The following is a 20,839-nucleotide window of genomic DNA, read 5'->3' as shown; positions in this document are numbered from 1 at the left end:
ATTTGTACCACTCTGGCCACACTTAATTCATATAATATAGTGTTACAATTATATTGTTTACCTCTTTCCCCCGTGCTTGAGAGCAGGGACCAACCTTTTATTCATTTTAATGGCCCTTGCAATGTCTACACTGTAAGTCAAAGATAATATTTGTTAGATGGATGAATAAGTGTTTTCTTGTTATGTGTTCTTAATGGAGTATAATAGAGATCTGGGTTATTATATATTCCAGAGAAGCTATTTACAATAAAATGTATTTCTGGTTACTTAGAGATGTACACATGTACATGTGAATGGTGTATTTCACACAAAATAGAGAAGCACAGCTTTGAAAATCTGGTTCAAAAGCAGTGAGGAATAAAATGTGAGGCAATGCATGTCTTCGCTTGGTTTAGCCATTCCACTTTCCACAATGCATACATATTTCAAACCATCATGTTGTACACCATAAATATATAAAACTTTAATCTGTCAATTCAATATAAATAATTGTTTTAAAAAGCAGTGGGAAGATGTGACTTGCTCAAGTATAAAGAGTTTTGTTGGAGGAGGTTCTGTGTGTCCGATCTGTGAGGGGACTTCTTAATTGTCATGGACAATTGGAGACATTGAAAAACATTCCCAGCACCATTGTTGAGTTGCCTCTGGGAGGAAACCAGAACCAGGCCCATCTATGAAGTCTGGTTGTAGAATAGACTGGGATTCCTTGAGGGAGAAACATGGAGGAAGGCACATGAGGAACTCAAAGTAAAATCAGCTGGAGGGAAGACACCTGGATGTTGGCCCAAGTGCCATGGCCCAGATCATTTCTCAGAGAGAGCAGTAGTTCCAGGTATGGTACCTTGACTGGTCCCTACCCCAAGCTCTTGAGCACCTGCATGTTCTGGTATCTAGGAAAGAATCATGTCTCTGGGGACCCATGAACTCTGCTGTGGGAAACTCTAAGGCAGCTTTTCACAGGAAGTAGAAGGAGCTGTTTTCTTGGCCAGATGGTGGACTTCCTGAAGAGGCTGGCAGAGGAGATGCCAGCCAAGTGAGAGGTGCAGATGGAGATAAGGAAAACTTGGTGAAGCACAGAAGGGCTGTGAACTCAATTCCATGACTATCTTCTTCCTCATCCTCCTTTTCTATGCACCCCAGAATCAAAGAGAGGATAACTAGGAGAAGGATTTCTAGAAAGTCTAGTCTTACCGATAATCAAGCCAGTGGGACCTTATAGATTAATACTATGATAAACATGTGATAGTATATATATAACATGTAGTGTTATAGTATATAATACTATAGTGTATAGTATTATGGTATGTAGTGTTATAGTATTGTAGTAAATGTACAGTATACAAATATAGTGTTATTGGAAACATAACACATTTGTATATTCCTAGATGAGGTCAAAGGACATTATCTGACAGTTAGCTGATTCTAATTTTTCACTCCCATCAATAATATGACTATGAATTCCTTACGTATAAATCTATGTCCATATCTCTGATTATTTGCTTAGGATAAATTCCTGGAAGTAGAATTCAATCCAAGAGTATGAATAATCTTATGGGTGCTGATACCCACTGCCAAATTGCTTTCTAGGATGGATGTTCCAATTTATGCTCCAACCAATAGAGTATAATATAGTTCTTATCTCAGTGATAGCACTAAAATGAAAATCTTAGCAGAAGTGAAAAATGGGTATATTTTGAATTTTCCATATGCTTTTAATTCTATTAATTTAATACATTATATTAATAAAATTATCTTTTATTGCACTGTTTAGATAAACCCTATTTGTTTGTGCTAGAATTGTTTTAAACAGACCAAGCTGATTTTCTTTTTATAAAAGAAATATATTTAAGGTAGAAAGTATAGGCTAATGGACAGGAGGTAATAAGGATTACTTATAATCCTACCTCCTGGTGATAACTACCATAGAAGCTTAGATATGTGTATATATGTTTAGTGGTTTTTTTTAATGAATACATTTCAGCAGTTTGCAAGCTTGGCTACACATCAGAATTAACTGTGCTGCTTTAAAGAAAAAATACAGATGACCAGACCTCATCTCTAGAGATTCATATTCAGTACGTCCTCCCCTAAAACACTTTCTTCCACTGTGTTTAATGGTGCTGCATTCCACATGCCTTAAGGTTTTGTTTATTTACCTGCCCTCCCTGAGTTATCTCCTCTACTGCCAAAGCTCTAATGACCTATTGAATGGCTGTTGGTTTATACCCTTAGTCCAGATGGCTATACTGTCAGAACCGTATATCTCAGTAAGTATTCCTCAGCTCTACCTGGGTATGCTACAGGATCCCCAAACTCAATATATTCAAAATTCATCTCATTACTTTCTGGCAAAAATTGATCACTGCTTCAATGTTTCCAATAGAATGGCCATCTACCCTCTTACTCCTTCCAACCCACATAGCCAGGTGGACGTAAAGAAGGCCCCCAATGATCCTTGCCTTCTGGTATTCAGGCCCTTGTGTAATCCCTTCCTCTTGAGCATAGGCTGGCCTAGCAACTTGCTTCTAACCAATAGATGGCATTAGCATGTCACTTCCATAATTGGGTTAGGTAAGATTGTGACTTCCACCTTGCCAGCAGACTCCATTCTTGGCTGGCTTTGTTGAAGCAAGCTGCTGTAGTAGAGAGATCCATACAGCAAGGAACTGAAGTTCCCAGTCTCATTTCTGTAAAAAAATGAATCCTATAAAAAAACACATGAACTTTGAAGCATATCTTCACAGTTGAGCCTTCAGGGGAGACCCCAGCCCTGGCCAACAGTTTAATTACAGCCTTGTGTGAGACCGTGTGAGTAGAGAACCCAGCTAAGCTATGCTCAGACTCCTGACCCACAGAAACTGTGAGTAAAAAATACGTTTGTGCTAAATTGGTGATAATTTGTTATGCAGCAATAAATAACTAATATATAACTAATTCCCAACTCTTGTTATTTCAGTTTCCTTGATATCTCTCAAATCTGATGCATTTTCAGTGTCTTTATCCAGCCATCTAGGTCAGGCATGGTTGTGAAGTCCCTGAACTGTTACATCTGACTTCTAACCCATCACTGCCCATTGGTCTATGACAGACCTCAATTTCTCCTTTGCAGAATCAGCTTTCAAAATGAAAACTGGATTATATTCCACTGCTTAAAATCCTTCAGCACTCTTACATTGTTCTTAGGACGAAGTCCAAGGTTTTAAACATGACTCATGAGATTCTCTGTGACCTAGCCCCGTGCTTGTCTGTTTCAGGTCTTAACGCATTGTGTTTTCTTGGCTCGTGGCCTTAACCCTTGCTGCTCTCTCTGCCCGAAATACTCTGTTATCCCCAACTTATCCACTTGCCCTGACTCCAAACCTTCTACACACTATCAGTTGGTTTTCACACACAGATAACAATTTCCTTCATCAAGTCTTTTCCCAAATGCCCAAGTCTGGGCCTCTGTGGATGATTTGCTGTCTCCATGTACTTCACTTATTACTGTGCATATCATTGCAGTTACCTATTTATTTCTCTTGTTTTTCCCATAGACTGTAGGCTACAGAGCACAAAGATCATGCCAATTTCTTTTTTTTTTTTAACACAAATATTATAGCAGCTTTATTTTTAATAATCCCAAACTGAAAATAGCCCAAATGTCCTTTAACAGATGAATGGATAAACACACTGTCGTGTGTCCATTCCATGAGGTACTACTCAGCAATAAACACAAAACAATGGTGCATGCAATGACTTGGGTGGACCTCAAGGGCATTAGGCTGAATGAATTCCATTTATATTTCTTTCAGTGTGTGTACCTTTAACCACATACTGTGCACAAATGCTGATGATCTGCTCTGTACCCCACAAATATGTATAATCAATTATGTTTCAATCAAAAAATAAAATAAAATGGCTTAAAGCATTCCAATTTCATTAACTACTTGGCTGACACTCCATAAATATTTGTTGAATAAATGAATAAATAAATAAAGACCAGTGGAGGATCTTCTTTTTTTTACTGCCTTTGGTGAAATCTCTGAAGCACAGACCAATTTTCTGTGTGCACTACGGATCAAGCTGTGGTTTGATGTTTGTATTCAGCATTCAGTCTCCTTCTGCAGTATGGCCCAACATATCCCCAATGTTGTGCTAGCTTTCTGCTTTAGGCTGCCAAGTGGATCCTGGGGCCACATTCTTTCCGATGATAATCATCAAGGTGAAATGGAGTGCAGTGGTCCCCAGTTGTCCTAAATCCAGCCCAAGCTTTCAGTTTAGGCATATCAATAAGGTGAAGCCAGGACTTCTTTCACTTTCATCCTGGGTTTGTTGCTCTGTCTTAGACAGGGGCTGTGTAAATGGAACCCATCTGGGTCTTCTCTCAGTTTAGCTTTATCTTCAGTGATAGGAAAGTTTTTAAAGTTCTACCTGATGAATGCTAGTCTTCCCTTCCAGGGCATGCTGATACACAATTTCTCCTACATTCATTAGGCAACTGGGAAGGAAGGAATTAAATGGCCTAATGCTGTTTGGCCTGAAAAAAATATTTGCAGTGATTGAGACTTGATCTTTCACTCATGGTAATGCTCACTACCACCCCCTTACACATTACTGCTTGATTTCTTGGCTCCACTTTTTAACTCATCTTTGTTTATGGGAATGTATCTTTAAGTATATTTATAGAACCACTTCATATCTGAGAATGTCTTTATCTTTGCCACATACATGAATAACAAATTGTGAAGTAGACAAATTTAGATGGTAACCTTTTCCTTTCGAACTCTGGAGCTGTTGATCTGTTGTCCTCTGGCCTTTACTATAAAGAGGATAAGTCTGAAGCCAGCCTGATTTTTTTTCTTTTGTGGTTCCCATTTTTTTTTTTTTTCCTACCTGGAATCTAAAATGTTTTTTTTCCCCACTTTATCCTTGTAATTCAAATTTTTCCCCTAGCATGTAAGCTTAGTTCTTAATTTGCCTAGAACATAGTAAGCCCGTTTGGTATGCATACTCAAATCCTTTTTTCCAGCTTTGGAAAGTAATTTTCAATCTTGTTTCTTCTGTTTCACTTGTACAGATTATATTTTTAGAAACATTTATAATTCTTAGATGGGATCTCCATATCAAATGTGAATTTTTTTTTTTAATGTCTGAGGGCTGCTTTTGTACAGAGAAAAAATCTGTTACCCCCAACTTATCCACTTGCCCTGACTCCATTCAAGGTTTTAATGTAATATTCATTTATTAAATGTACAGATTTTTTTTAAAACCCGCTTTTTTCCAAATCTTTAAGCTTTACCTTACACATTTTATTATTTGACTTATGAGTCTAGTAAATTTTAACAATTGCTTTCAAGGTAGCTTTTGAATACCGTTTGATCGATTCAAGTTGAACACATTCAACTCCCAAGCAGGTGCCTTTACAACTTAGTTAATAAAATCCCCCTAAGTATTTAAACTCCATTTATAAATTTAATACGTTCAGTTTCTTTTTTAAGCTTTTCAAATGCCTGACCTACCAGCCAAACCTTAACAACTCCAGTAAATCTAATAAATTAAATAAAGAATCACATGTTCTCCTAACCATTCCAATACTTTTAAACTTGATTAAATTCTCTAAATCTTTCCACTTAAAGTAAGAGTCTAAAGTCCATTACTCAAATTACACCTTTAAATTGGAATCCCACAGCTAATCTGTCATATTCACTGATAGGCCATATGCTCTTAAACATTAAACCTCTTTATTTACTAGATACATAAATATTGCCCCATGATTAGAAACCTGTTTCTAAATTTAACTCAAAAGTATTATTTTGTAGGCATCATTTACTTTATCACTTTTATATTTAACGCAAACATTCCTGGAGTTAAAAGACACATACCCCCTAGATTTTATTATCCAAAATAAATTGAGGTTGCTATACAAAACAAGCTAGAGCTATTGTTCTGGAGAATGGAGTTACCATTTAGGGAGAGCTGGTTGTTCCATCAGTTGGCTTAGAATACATATTGGCTAGAGATTTTTGAACAGAATGCATGGGGTCTAGAGTGGCAGCATAGTGTTATGACAGCAAGGGACTCCTAGTCCATTGGCTGTGGATGAAGTTGGTGCCTTTTGTTTCAAATTATGTATTTCTTCCTTTTGATTTGAGTGGGTGGGATCCTGCAGCCTGATAAATATTGCAACTAATTCCAAAACTGCTTGTTTGGAGAATGCATTTCTTTACCTTCTTTATTTTAATGTATTTCTCTTCATCTCTAGGGCCATCCATGTACTTCTTTCCTCTGATTTGAATAACGACAATTTACTAATTTACTGAGCAGTCGCTATGGTTCAGATTAAGTGCTTTGTGTAACACAACTCTTTTAATCCTCACAGCAGTCCTATGATAAAAGAACGACGATTATTCCCATTTTATAATTTTATTATAATATTAATTTTTAGGCAAAAAAAAAAAAAAAAATTTAACTTGACCAAGGTCACATAGTGATGGATCCAGGATTTCAACACTGGCACTGTCTTTGTGCTTACTCACTTTGAAATACTATTTCCTTTTGTAGCTAAGATCAAGGGAGACCAAGAAGTCCGATCTTTAGAGGGGAGTGACCTCACCTGGATTCAAGCTATGATTTTGGTTTTGTAATACTCCCGTTAAGGTTGTAGCCAACCTCCTTCCTAATCCCTTTGCTGCCTGGTTAAAACTCTTGATATATTTTTAAGATTTTTCTGCAAATGAAGAGCCACCATTCCATTTATACAATTGAATTTGCTGATCTCTCATGCCTTTGTCTGCGTCTGTCGTCACAACCAGAGCCGTGCTAATCACATTCTGTTATTTGTCCTGACTTCTTACCTGGCATTCGTAGAGAACTCAGCACTCATGTTCTCTCCCACCCCTGACTGGATTTTCTACAATGTGAATTCCACTCTTTACCATCTTCAGTGTGATTTTTGATTGTGTTATTGCGATGTAGTTTTCTTGAAATTCTTTCTTGTTCCACCCAGCTTCTTTTGCATGCAGTTTATTGTTTTCAGAACTCATCCTGTTGTCTTCCATTCTTGATTCTTTCTTCTCTAATGGCTTCCTCTTGGAGTGTCATAGAGGGTACATCCTCTTGTACAGTGTTCAGTTGAGGCTGCCAAACTAATTCTTAGAATTTCTTCTGAGTTCTCTAAGTAAAGGATCTTCCCTTGGGAAAGAAAAGAGGTGTTCCCACAGTGTCCAGCACTAGAAGAGAAAGTAATGCATCTTTCATTATCTAGTCCTTGCTTCCCTTATTTTCTGGTAGTTTCAGTCTAAAGACATGGAGATAGATGGTTGGGTTAGAGGAGCAGGGAAGAGATCAGGGTCTTTGAGGCCCTTCGAGCATAGGTTTGAAACCATGTTCAGGAGCCATATATTTAGTTGAAATACTTCTCAGAGTCTAGTAATAAGTTGTCTGTAACTTTTTTTTTTTTTTGATAGTGGTGTGGGTTTTATATTTTTCTGACTGTCTAGGTATTTTAGTCGGGAATTAGGAAAGGCCATATCAAGGATGGCCAGCCAGGATCCATTTAAATCAGAAGTATTTAGCTATAATTCCTGACTATTTCCATGGAATAGGTTTTATATCCCAAATGACTTATTTCCTGGATTTTATAGTGGACTTGGGTCTATCTCATCTTTCTTCTTTTTATCTGAAAGATAATCTTCAAGATCTTATACTTCTAAATATACAGACTGAGTTTTATTTTATTTGGGGGGCCGAAACATTGGCTACTCATTCACAGAAACCCAAGCAATGTATGTGACTTAAAAAAGAAAAATATGAAAACTTTAGTTCTCCTACTTTGATAATACAGAATAGAATAAAGAATACAACTTTTTATTCTGTAAATGATAAATAACAAGAGGACAGTTGGCCAGAATGAGAGTGTGGAGAGGGGATGGTTTGCGAAGATAAATCTTTAAAATCATATCAGAAAAAACAGTATTGGCTCTCCATGGTAGATGGTGTAAATCCCTTTGTCTGGCATTCAAAGTCATATATATATTTAAACAAGGTTAAGATTTGTTATGTAAACTTTATTTATTTATTTATTTTTTTGATGGCTGGCCAGTACAGGAATCTGAACCCTTGACCTTGGTGGTATAAGGCAGCACTCTAACCAACTGAGCTAACTGCCCAGTCCAAAGTCACCTATATTTTGGATCCCATCTGCTTTTACAGCCTTATCTCTTACTACCTCCCTATGTGAACCCTGCACTAAAGACAAAACAGTCTACTGTGCTGATCTTGGCAACAATAAACATGTGGTGTACTACCCTATGTCTTTACTCAAAATATTCCTTTCTGGAATGTTCTTCCATTCTGTCAGGGTCTGCTTATCCTTCAAGCTCAGCTCTGTTGTGTCTCCTTTGACCCAGAAGCCAATAGTTATCTCTGCACCCTCTGAAGCATTCCAATGCTGCCTTGTCTTGCAGCTTTCTGGGTTCTTGTCTTACCTCTGGATTGCACTTTCCAATCTAACAATGACCCCACATTGTATTCACATTGTCCTAGGCCCAGCAAATTGACTTGCACAGAGTATGGCCACCATGAGTAGTTTATTTGATTGAAAGAGAGTTATAGCAAGAAGGAAAATGAAATGGGGAAAAAAGAAGGAAATGAGGCAGACAGAGATACTAGAGATGACAGAAAAAAAAAAGGCAGATAGTCAGGGAAGAGAGATAGACAGACATCACTTTCTTCAGAGAGATACACATATTTTTTTCATTGAAATGCTTCTTAGTATGCCAGTGCCTTTACCATTGGGAAAAAGAGCTTGTCTGCTTTTATTTACAAATTTCAAAGCTTATATTTGAAATAAACATTTATTTTCCCATGGAATGCCCACAGATTTTGTGTGGTGTCAGAGAATGTGTTTGGGGTTTTCAAAAATGTTTTGGAAACCGTATGGTGTCTATCAATTTTCCAGTTGTTCCCGTGAGTCTTGTTGGCATTCACATTCTATCATTTTTGCCTAATCTTTGTTATTTGAGAGAGTAGGGTTGTATTGTTTTACATTACCTGAAAGATTATATTTGAGTCTAGCGTTTATTTTATTATGTGTTCATTTTTTTCAAATCAAATCTATCATTTTCTCCACTCCAGTCCTTTTAAGTTTTGTTCTAATTGTTTCATCAGGGGGGTTATATGTAGAAGAAACCAAAAATACATGTGCAAAAACTCATAGGGAGGAAATGAATTGCTCACTGTTCCCAGCTCTTAAGCTGTTCTAATTAAACCTCCAAAGGCTTAATTCTGAGATCAGTCATCTGAAATGCCCTCTGCAGCCAAACTAGGCTGGTTCAGCAGCACCTCCTAACAGCTTTTCTCAAGCCAAATGAAACAAAGGCTAACTGTGATATCTATCTAGGCTATTTTTCACTTTTGTTTAATCCAAGGTTCTAGTCAGTAAGAGGTTTAAAGGATCCCACAACCTTTGTGACACATGCCCTTGCTTAAATAGGGTAGAACTGACTTGGCACCTTCTTGAATTTACATCATTTCTTTGTGGAATTGTTTCCACACTTTCATCTGAGTCCACTACATGGTAACATATATGAAGGTGGTTGATTCTGGAATGTGGCTTGCAGCCAGATTTCTTCCCTCACGACCATCAGAGGGCACTTCTAATGGAGAGGGAGGTGAGTCTGGAAGCTCTAGAGGAAGCCACTGGGAATGAGGTATGGTCAAAAAGTCTTCCAGTATGATAGTCAGTTCAGAACACAAAGATCCCCTGCATTACTGATCAGAGAGGCAAATTAGAAGGTGAGATACAGCAATGGAGGCAGAAGGTGAGAAGGGAGGAAAGATATTTCAGGTAGAGGCACTGGCATATGCAAAGATCCAGAGGCAAGAGGAAACAAAGTGTGTGATTTGGGAGAGTGGAGAGAGATGAGACAGATGGGAGAGAGGAGCCAAGGGCCTTGTGTGCCAAGATAAGAAATCTGGACTTCGAGCTTCAGAGAATAAGGAAAGCTGGCTCCATGAAATGGGGATAATGATGGTGTGTGTCTGAGTAATCAGGTTTGTAACCACAGCAGGGCACGGCATAAGTCAGGGCTGCTAGACTACACAGAGCCGCTGTTGTGAATTAGAGACAGGCCTGCTTGGATGATGTTCCAGTTATCTATTGCTGCATAACCAACCACTCCAAAGCACAGTGGCATAAAACAGCCATTGTTTTTCTGCTCCTGAACTCTGTGGATCAGGAATCCAGATAGGGCCCAGCAGGGATTGTTTCTGTTCCACACTGTCTGGGACATCAAGTGGACAGACTAGAAGGCTGGAGATGATGACAACCAGGTATCATCTGGAGGTGTCTTCACATATGTGTTTGCTGGTTGATGCTGATTGTCAGTCAGGATCTTGGCTGAACTGTCAGGCAGAACACCTGGACGAGGCCTCTGCATGTCACCTGGGCTTCCTCACAGCATGGTGGCTAAGTTCCAAAAGTGAATGTCCCAAAGGGCAGGAAAGGGAAGCTGCCACTTTGTCACTTTCACTATATTCTATTGATCAAGCAGTAAAAAGCTCCAATTCAAAGTGGGTGGGCCATAGGACCCAGTTCTTGGTGGGAGGAATAATGAAGAATTTGGGAGCTGTTTTTTAAATGGCCACATGCTAATTAGAAAGAGATGCCCCTTCTGTGCAGACACACCCTTTCATGCAAGAAAAGCTACCCCTCTTTCCACACAAATCTGGTCAGGGAACACAGTTGGGTTCAGTCCCACTCAGTGCCTTTAGTGGGAGCCTTGGTGAAGTTCACGACTTGCACGACCATATACAGAGCCCCGGGCTCAGTAAATCCTAGGTGCTGACTTTGTCTCCATGGGTCCTCAAAGCCAAAAGGAAAAGGACCTTTCTTCACGCCATCCAGCCTTGCTCCCTACATCTATTTTTTTCCCTTGTGATTGACTCTATTTAATTAAAATTATTTTTTGTCATATGACCTGTGGTGGCCTTGGGCTTTCTTTGGTTGGTCATTTAAGAAAGGACTTCACATTATCTGTCATTGAATATTCTCTTGTCTGCTTGATCCCCCCACCGCCACCCCCATCACTTCCTGGAATAGACTTTAAACAATGTCCATAGTAGATATTGTTTCTAAAAGAACCAGTTTTAATGATTCGTATTTTCTACTTTGGATTTTCTTTTGGCAAATATTTTAAAAGTGCTAATCCTCTTTTCTCTTAGAAGCTTCCAAATTTTAAATGGTTATCATCTAAAGAAAAGTTTTAAAAAATTATTATTTGTAATTTCATCACATATTATAATATGTTTGGACCTTTCCCTAGATCTTTCCTGGAGCAGTTGGCATTAGAAGAAACTAGTAAGGAAATGAGTTAAAGATAATATGTGAGAAAGGGTTGCTGAGAAGAAATTAACTGAGCTATGATTAGGTGAAGAATGGGAAAGTGGGCAGCATACTCATGACCCCACTGAGGAGGGGATGGGATGCAATAGAGAGACTTTGGGGCAGAAAGACATCTTGTGCCAACCACCCACTGACCCTATTAGCCAGGGCAGCTTGGGTATTGCACAGATGGACAAAGAATCGGGGGAGAAGAAACAGGGACATCGTTTGGGGAAGAAAGGACTTTAATATAAATGGTGTATTTGCTAATAGCATATCCTGAGGGATTGACCAGCAGTACTACATTCTACATATCATTCTCTGATTTATTTCCTGATTATAAGTCATCCAAGGTCTGTAATTGAGTCAGATATTTTATATATTCCACTATCCAGCCAATGCTAGACCTGTAATAAGACTGCAATGGACTGAATGTGTTCCCCCAAAATTCATATATTGACACACTAATCCCAATGTGATGGTATTTGGAGGTGGGGGGCTTTAGGTGGTGATCAGGTCATGAAGGTGAAGCCCTCATTAATGGGATTCATGCCCTTATAAGAGGACAGAGAGCTAGCTAGCTCTCTTTCCACCATGTGGGGGTACGAGGAGAAACTGGCAGTCGGCAGCCTGGAAGAGGGCCCTTGCCAGAACCCAACTATGCTGGCACCCTGAACAGGACTTCTGGCCCCCAAAACTGTGAGAAATAAATGCCTTTTTAACCATCCAGTCTATAGTAACTTGTTATAGCATCCTGAACTGCTGAAGCAAAGACCATTAAAATATGGAGTGAAATCAAATGGTGATTTCTCATCAAAGTCCTTTGGAAGCAGTGTTTGCCTGTATTCTTTTGTGGGTTCATGTCTCCTCTTTCCTTTCTAGATTGGCAGATCTTAATCAGTGTGGTGGGAGGATGTTAAGAGAAGGAAAAATGACTTTAGGAATCATAAATATAAAAACTGGCTACAGATGGTCTGACAATCTACTGAATATGCCAATCGTAAAAGAGTGAAAGTGTTTTGATGTTGAAAGATTCAAAATAAATTTATTCTGTTCATTATATATTAATTGTAGGGGACTGTTTTTAAAGCAAATGGAAAATTTGTGCAGATAACATTTGCTGTTCCAAAATGAAGACTTTTGGAAAATCCCAAGTGAAATCAGATAGACCAAGTATTTTAAATGGGCACACTGGGATTCTAACTAAGGGCTCTACTTTAGTGAGCCTGTGGCCAAATTTTGGTTTCCTCTGGGTATTCAGTTACTTTGCAGCTCAGAGAAACACTGCTTTCTTGGCCTGCTAGTCTCTCTACAAGCAGAAGGAAGAAGATTGGGGCGATCAGGTCCAGAGGTTTCCAGGGAAGTGGCTGGCAGTCCAGGCTGGAAAGAGCTTTGCTGTCTTGCTCTGGTTGCCTAAGAGTTGCTAAAGAATAAGGAAATATTCTCTTTTAAGCTGCCCTCCTCTGTGGATTTCAGTGCATGGCCTCTCTTCCTTTAATCCACTTATAAGAATGTAACACACTGTTAGATTATTTGGCCACTAGATGACTCTGTCTTAATGGATCCATTTTTATCCTTCCACACTGTTCTTTTTTTTTTAACCCACGTAAAGAAATGTGAAAAAGACTGGTTTTTAAAGCTCCTCTCCACTGTTCAATTGGAGGTACCATTATCAACTTGGGTTAAAAGCATTTCTTGAGGGGTGTGATGTTACTATAATACAGTATCTCATCCACTCAAGTCTCCATTATTTTATGTATCATTATAAAAGGGAGAAAAAACCCCAGATGCTTCAATTATAAGACTCATTCTCATTTCAGAGATATTAAAAGGCAAAAAAGTATATTTTAGAATCAATAAAATAGGGTATACTTATTTCAATGTTTTACACTAAAATACGTATAATTTTACATAAATACCAAATTTTGAACAGTCTCTTTATCCCTTTTATCCTCACCGTCATTGCCATATATCATCTCCCTCTCATATACTTAAATTATACATATTTATCATTATAATTAAGTTGTATAACATAATAAAATACATAAGAACTGTTCTATATACCATATTTATCTCCATGATTACATAAGCATACGCAAACCTATACACACATATATATAAATGTAAAATTTTAAGAAGTTTCATCATTGTTTTAAATAATGTGTTTCTTAGAAACTTTTTTTTTTTTCTCTATTTAGATTTTCTCATTTAAAATACCTCATGGAAACCTCTTTCATCCCAAATGGTGGAGCTTTAATTCATTCTTTTTGATGGCTGTATAATTCTGTGATGGACCCAGTTGATTAGCATTCACTGTTTCCATTTTTTTTTTTTTTTTTTTTTTTTTTTTGTCGTTTTTTCGTGACCGGCACTCAGCCAGTGAGTGAACCGGTCCGTCCTATATAGGATCCGAACCCGCGGCGGGAGCGTCGCCGCGCTCCCAGCGCAGCACTCTACCAAGAGCGCCACGGGCTCGGCCCCACTGTTTCCATTTTATTGTTCTTGTTATTCTTGGCTTTTACAAGGGTTAAATATCCTGTACCATGTTACGTATTTAAGCTGCTGTTTCTTTGGCTGCATTTGTTTGCTAGGGCTGCCATAACAAAATACCACCGACTGGCTGGCTTAAACAACAGGAATTTATTTTCTCACAATTATAGAGACTAGAAGTCCAAGGCGTCAGCAGGTTTGGTTTCTTCTGAGGCCTCTCCTTGGCTTGCAGATGGCTGCTTTCTCAAGATGTTTTCACATGGTCTTTCCTCTGTGGCCTAGTGTTCTTCCTGTCTCTTTTTGTGTCCTGATTTCCTCTTATAAGGACAGATTGGATTAGGACCCACCCTAATGACCTCACTTTAACTTAATCACCACGTTAGAGGCCTGTTTCCAAATGCAGTCTTATTATGAAGTACTTGGGGTTGGAGCTGAACATTTGAATTTTTGGGGGGTGGGGCAACTCAGCCCATAAAATAGATTTATTAAGTAAAATTTATAAATTGCATTCTGCAATTTTTCTGTGACCTTTTTTTTTGTGAACTAGAGTTATGTAATGTACAAAAAGGTATATTGATGTTTCAAACTAAAATTATATTTTTATTTTTATTTTTTTTTATTTTTTTTTTTTTTTGTCGTTTTTTCGTGACCGGCACTCAGCCAGTGAGTGCACCGGTCAGTCCTATATAGGATCCGAACACGCGGCGGGAGGGTCACCACGCTCCCAGCGCAGCACTCTACCAGGTGCGCCACGGGCTCGGCCCTAAAATTATATTTTTAATCAAGGTCTTGCATTTCTAATAATTTTTGTTTTTAATACTTAGCTGCTATCTTATATAGAAATTTATATTTAGTTATTATATATATTTCATTATATCTTCTTAATCTATGCCTTTTATCCAAACCTAAAACCCTCCATTTCCTGGTTAGGGCTTTTAACATTAAATTTCACCTTGTCTAATATTAATATTGTCTTTGCTTTTGTCTTTGTTCATAAGTTTGTTGTCAACCTTTCTTAATCACTTTGCGGTACAATTATTTCTTTTAAACTGTATAAATCAAGGTTTCCTCTGTTCAATTTGACAGTCTCTTTCATGCAATGGGAAAATTTAGTCTATTTGTTGTTAGTGTAATGACTTGATTTTATTCCTTTCTTTTTACTTTCTGATTTCTGTTGTTCTGCTTTTCCTTTATCCTAATTTTCATTGGCTTGATCATTCCATTCTTCAGCTTGCTTATTTGAAAGATCTCCTGTACTATTTCAGTACATTAACAGTTACTGTTCTTCTCTCGTACTTATAATCTTACATGTGTTTCTCTAATATTGTTTGAAAAATAAGATGGGAGTCATTTTCTTTCCAAGAGGCACTGTTTCTTTCCATTTACCCTGCCCCAATAAAGTGATCCTTAGAATGCTGACACTTACCCCCTTCCTACCTTCTATTCTACCACTCTGCTGTCAAGATTCTTACAGTCTTTTCCTCTCAGTGGTCCTGTAGATGTTGTTTCATCATCCTCTTGGTCCACATGTTGCAGATGAGAAGTCTGATGTCCATAATTGTTTTTTCTTTTGTAGTAACTTGTTTTGTTTTGTTTCTGTCTGGAGGTTTATTAATTTTTCTCTTTATCCTTAGAATCCATGAATTATATTAGGATAGTTGTAGGTCAGTGTCTTTTCTTATTAGTCTATACTTGAACTTTGTCCTTTTATTCTACAGACTCAAGTCTTCAGAGAAAATTTTCTCTGTTTTTTGTTTAAACATTGTGTCTTTGTCATCCTTACTGCCTTCTTCTGGGGAAAAAAAGCCACATTCTTGGCTTTGTCCTCTAAATCTTTTTTCTTTTCTTTTAATGCTACTAACTTTTTATATATTTCACTTCTTTCTTTTTCTTTCTTTCTCATCTTCCATTTTTTTATATTTTAGTTCTGTGTTTTGAGATATTTCTTACACTTGCTTTTCCAAGTCACTAATTTAGATTTTAACAGCAATCATTCATTCTTCAAATTCATCTACTAAAGTGTTTATTTGAGAAATCATGGTCTTTACTTCGATTTTCCTCCAGAAAGTGCTTTTAGTTTTTTATTTTAATTGTGATGGCTCTTATTGTAAAATACACACACACACACACTACATCATCATCATTTATATCTCTAACAATTCTACTTTCCTAGACATGGGTTTCTGTTTGCTCTGAATGATATTACTGTCTCTGGTTTTATTACACTTAAGAATTTTTTAATTCATTCGTTTTTTTGATGTCATTACTGGGCCTCAGATCTGGTCATCAGAGATCCAAATTGGTAGTTCAGGAGGTGATAGAGGGCAATGTGGTCTCTGCACTGTGGGTGAGTGTTGTAGCTACAACAGGTTCTGCCTCCCATAAAGACTTCCTTTCCCGGAGGAAGCCTCCTGTCCCATTGTTTTGTAGATTCTGCAGGGCTGGAGATACGGAGGACTGGGCTTACCTGTTTAGTTTCTTTTTATCCACTATCTACTACTTCTTGTTTAAGGATCCAGGCATGCTCATGGGACCCAGAACCCACTTAGTTCTGTGGCCCGAGCCTCTCAGCAGTTGCGATCCTCATGCTGAGATTCTCTCTGATGTTAATCTCCTGTAGTCTCCTGCTCATCTAACCCCTATGGAGACAACTTGAACAATTTCAAACTCTTTCGGGGACTTAGAACAGAAGCCTCACTAACACTCAGCAGTCAGTTGACCCAGTAGAAGCAGACAGACTGGAGTTGGGAATACAGCTCTGACAAACTTCAGCAAGGCGGCCGTATTTTCAGAATCCTTAGAGGCCTATTTTAAAGTGGTTACATTACAAATCAGTGAAATTTTAGCAAAATCTAGAGTTTCCTAGCTTTTAAATTAGGAGAAGTAATCAATCTAGGCTGGATTTTGTTTTTGTTTTTGTTTTTGTTTTGTCTTAATGCACATTGGCAATGAGAGTTTAAATGCCAAATGATGTTTTTTCTTTCTCATGTGTGAGGCTGAGGAACATTTATTGTAAAAGTTAAACAGAGTGACAGCTTGCTTGGCTGATGTGTAAGAGTTCTTGACTGGACTGCTTTCCTTTCTTCCATAATAAGTAGTTAATAGAAATGCACCGACCTGCAGTGCAGACTTAATTTATCGCGTGTATCAAGTTGATTTAACAGGAATGGAATGTGGTGGAACAATATCTTTCCTCTCTCCCCACCTCTTTGTGATCCTCTGACATTCGTCTGGGAAGAAAATCAGATTTAACACCATGTAGAACCTTTGTGCTTTTGAATAATTGGGCTATGTTTGAAAAAAGTATTTAATCAATAGCAATCATCTGTTTATTTGAAAAACTGTTGGGTTTGGGAGGTGGTATTTTGTCTTTAAAATTTTCACTTGTAGGAAAGACTGAAGTGGCTGAGTACACTATGTACTTTGTACTGTATAAAGAAAAAACCGAAAATCCTGAATTGCTCCTTTCTTTCATGGCATGTTCTCCATTTAGGAAATCCTTAATTAATTTTATGTGAAAGCAGACGGTCAATGGATTTAAAGAAGCAGAAAAGCATCTTGAATTCCCTACTGCTTGCAAAGTAGGGAAAGCGAAAATGGTAAACTGATTAAAAGAAGTCATCTTGAAGTCTACTGTTATAATGAGATGTAAATAACAACAGCAACAAATCTGGATCATTTAAGAAAGTTTTTCTATTTGAAATGCATTTTTTCCCCCCAACTTTGTTCTCTTGAGACATCGGCCATTTAAAAGCATGATATTGGAACTAACCCAGCATCAGTTTTAATTAGCACAGAAATGCTAATTATACTTTTTTGTGTGATGCTTAATGCGAGCTGTCAGGGCACTGCAGTTTTCACATCAGTTGTAGTGAGGTACACACGATATCCAGGCCCGCTTTCAAATGGTAAAGGCCGGTACATCTAAATTGACTATTATTTTTAAACTTTAGGGATCTGCTAGAAGATGCATGAAAATAATGGCATCAAAGTGACAAAAGTGGGCTTTTTATTTACTCTCAACACAAACATAATTTCCTAAATTACTCAATATTTGTGGCCTGTGTAAATCAAATTTCTTACCTTTGATTCGTTGAAAATACACATATAGCTTGATTTTGGAAGAAAGCTGTTTTCATGAAACAGAGTCTCCTTTGAAAAGCAAATAGCCACCCTATCTCCATTTTACAAGTTAGGGCTTTGCAGTTTAAATTTTCTTAAAGGAAAGTGTACTTATGATGTTTTTTTAAAGGTGGCAGCTCTAGGAATGCAATGGATACTGTCTTTTAATAAAATCTGTTGCCAAATATAAATTTAATTAAGTTGATTTTAGTTACTTAAGATAATTAGATTTAATCCCACCCAATATTCAAGCATATAACCTACACTCCCCAACCTCAAAAACAAAACAAAACATAGCCAACTACATAAATCTAAGCTTTACATTTTACCAACATTTGTATCAGAATCAGGGTGAGAATCTAAATGGCTTTTATCATGAGATAGTTTGGAATTCTATATAACAAAAGGGATTATTCTATATTAAATTACTTTTAAAAAAAATATTGATGTAATAAGTGCTAGAATCAGCCAGAAACCTTGGTGGAAAAAATCAACACAACTTTGTATTTTGGGGGGTACAATTTTTTTCTCAACTACAGTAAATCCTCTATAATTTTAAGTCACTTGGATGAAGTGCTGCATTATTTTTTTGAAGTCTGAATTGCAAAATATTATAAAGAAATTGAATTTGATTGCTTTTGGCTACACTTGGCTTACTGTATAATGACAATAACAACACAGCAGTGGTCACTGTAATATTTATTGACAGCCTGTGGTGGTCCTGGCACTGTGCTATGTGCTTTTCATGATAAGCACACCAAGGAAGACCCATTATTATCTCCATTTTATAATTGAGGACAATATGGGCTCTGGACATTATAGAGCTTGCCCAAGGCTTCACAGCCAACACATGGCAAGGGTGATTCACACCCAGAGCTGTCTGGTAGTAAAGCCTCTGTTAACCATGGCACTGCATGGTGAAATTTACGTTTTTAGTGATATAGTAAAAAGTCCTAAAGGGTTTTTTTCTCTCTCTGAAATCAGGGTTAGTATGACCCCATGATCATGTTTTCACCATTCATAGAAAACCATTTATCTTATCTATGGCAAAAGCAGATCTCAATCCAGCAAGGTTTGAATGCTGACAAAGTGCAAATGAATGGGATACAGAGGAATTGTCAATGCAGGAGGTTAAATGACAACAACTTCATTATAACAATATCAAACATTTATGAATCCTTACTACGTGCCAGACACTGATCTGTGTGCCTCAAGTGTGTAACTTAATTGACCGATCCTCACAATTATCCTCTGTGGTTGCTACTATTATTATCATCTTCCCCATTTTACAGTTTTAAATACAAGGGACAGGAAGATTGAGCAACTTATCCAAGGACTCCAGGCAGAACCAGAATAGAACCAGGATTCAAATTCAGGTAGTCTAGCTCCAGAACCTGTAGTCTTTCCTTCTTACTTTCCCAGAGGCTATTTGTCAGTTTTCATATCTGTAAAATGGAGATAACAGCTGCTCTATATACAGGGCAAGAAGAAATAGGTGAGGTCAGGAAAGTAAAACTAATTTAAAAAAGGAAAAACAGAATATATTGATATTTATGAGCCTAAATTTTCAAAATTATTTATTTAGTGAATTTATTTTTACCCTAACTCTCTTTCAAAAAATAATTTGAGACCTGCCTTCAAAAAAGGGCATATAAATAAGGTTCTAGGAAAATCAAGTTTAAGCAAAGGAAGAAAACAGGGCAACAAGTAATGGTAAGCCTTCTAATACCCGAGACAAGAGGTGACACACGAGCTGCATTATCAAAAATAAAAATAAACAACAAAAAAAGAAAATAGAATATTTGCTTAGGACAGAGAAAATCTTTTCCCCTGGCCATTACATTTTAAAAGAAATTTCTCATGTTGGAGCTTCTAGAGTGAACATGATGATCAAGTTTCCGCAGAGAAAGCCATTTGATTGATTACAATATCATCGCCTTTGCTTTCTCTCTTCTTGTCATGGTAAAGATATTAAGAAACCATGAAACTTTCAAATGTGGTCAGCAGGAGGGAAATATTGTAAAATATAAGGATATAGAAATTTAAAACTAGATAATCAGCCCTTAAATTGTCAAAAATTGACTATGTTTCAAAAGAAGACCTCCTAAGTATATGCCAGATAGATCTGCCGTGGCTGTGATGATGGTGACCAGCGGGTCATTCGACACTGATGCCGTGTGGGCCCTGATGCCGTGTGGGCCCTGATGCCGGGGGCATCATTATATGATTAGACGTGGTTCCTGCTCCTGGGGCCCAAAGTTTAAATTAGACACAGTATACTAATGCAGGGAATGGATCAGAATATAGATAAGGAAAACAGATATGCATTTTAGAATATTTTAAAAATACAGAAGAATATAAAAAAGAAAGTTAACATCAATCAAATTACTATCATTTTTACCTTTTGGTATATATTTTCTTCCAGTCTCATTCTCATTCTAGTCTCTCTGTAAGTAGTGGCATAGATATAGATATGACATAGAGACAATATAGATACACACATGAGTTCACACATACATATTCAGAGGTTCAGTTGGGTGATGTACCTTTTCCAAGGTCCCAGAGCTGGTGACTGGCGAAGATGAAGCTCAAACCTATTTCTGTCTGATGCTAAAGCCCATTCTCTTAATCACTCTTCTATATTTTGAACATGTTAATTTTTGGGACACAGATTATTTTATGAAAGTAGACACATGCATTATTTAGCACTTTGTACTCTGCTCTCCCTTCCCCAGTCACCTTGTATTGGCAACAGTGCTCTAGGTCATTAATATTTTTTTTAATTGATTCTTTTTATATTAACATTGTATCATAGACCATCATTTATTTAATCATTTAATTATCTGAAATTTTTAGGTTTCCATT

The sequence above is a fragment of the Cynocephalus volans genome, chromosome 12 (genome assembly GCF_027409185.1).
Source record: "Cynocephalus volans isolate mCynVol1 chromosome 12, mCynVol1.pri, whole genome shotgun sequence".
Taxonomy (NCBI): domain Eukaryota; kingdom Metazoa; phylum Chordata; class Mammalia; order Dermoptera; family Cynocephalidae; genus Cynocephalus; species Cynocephalus volans.
Note: the sequence above shows the minus strand (reverse complement) of the source record.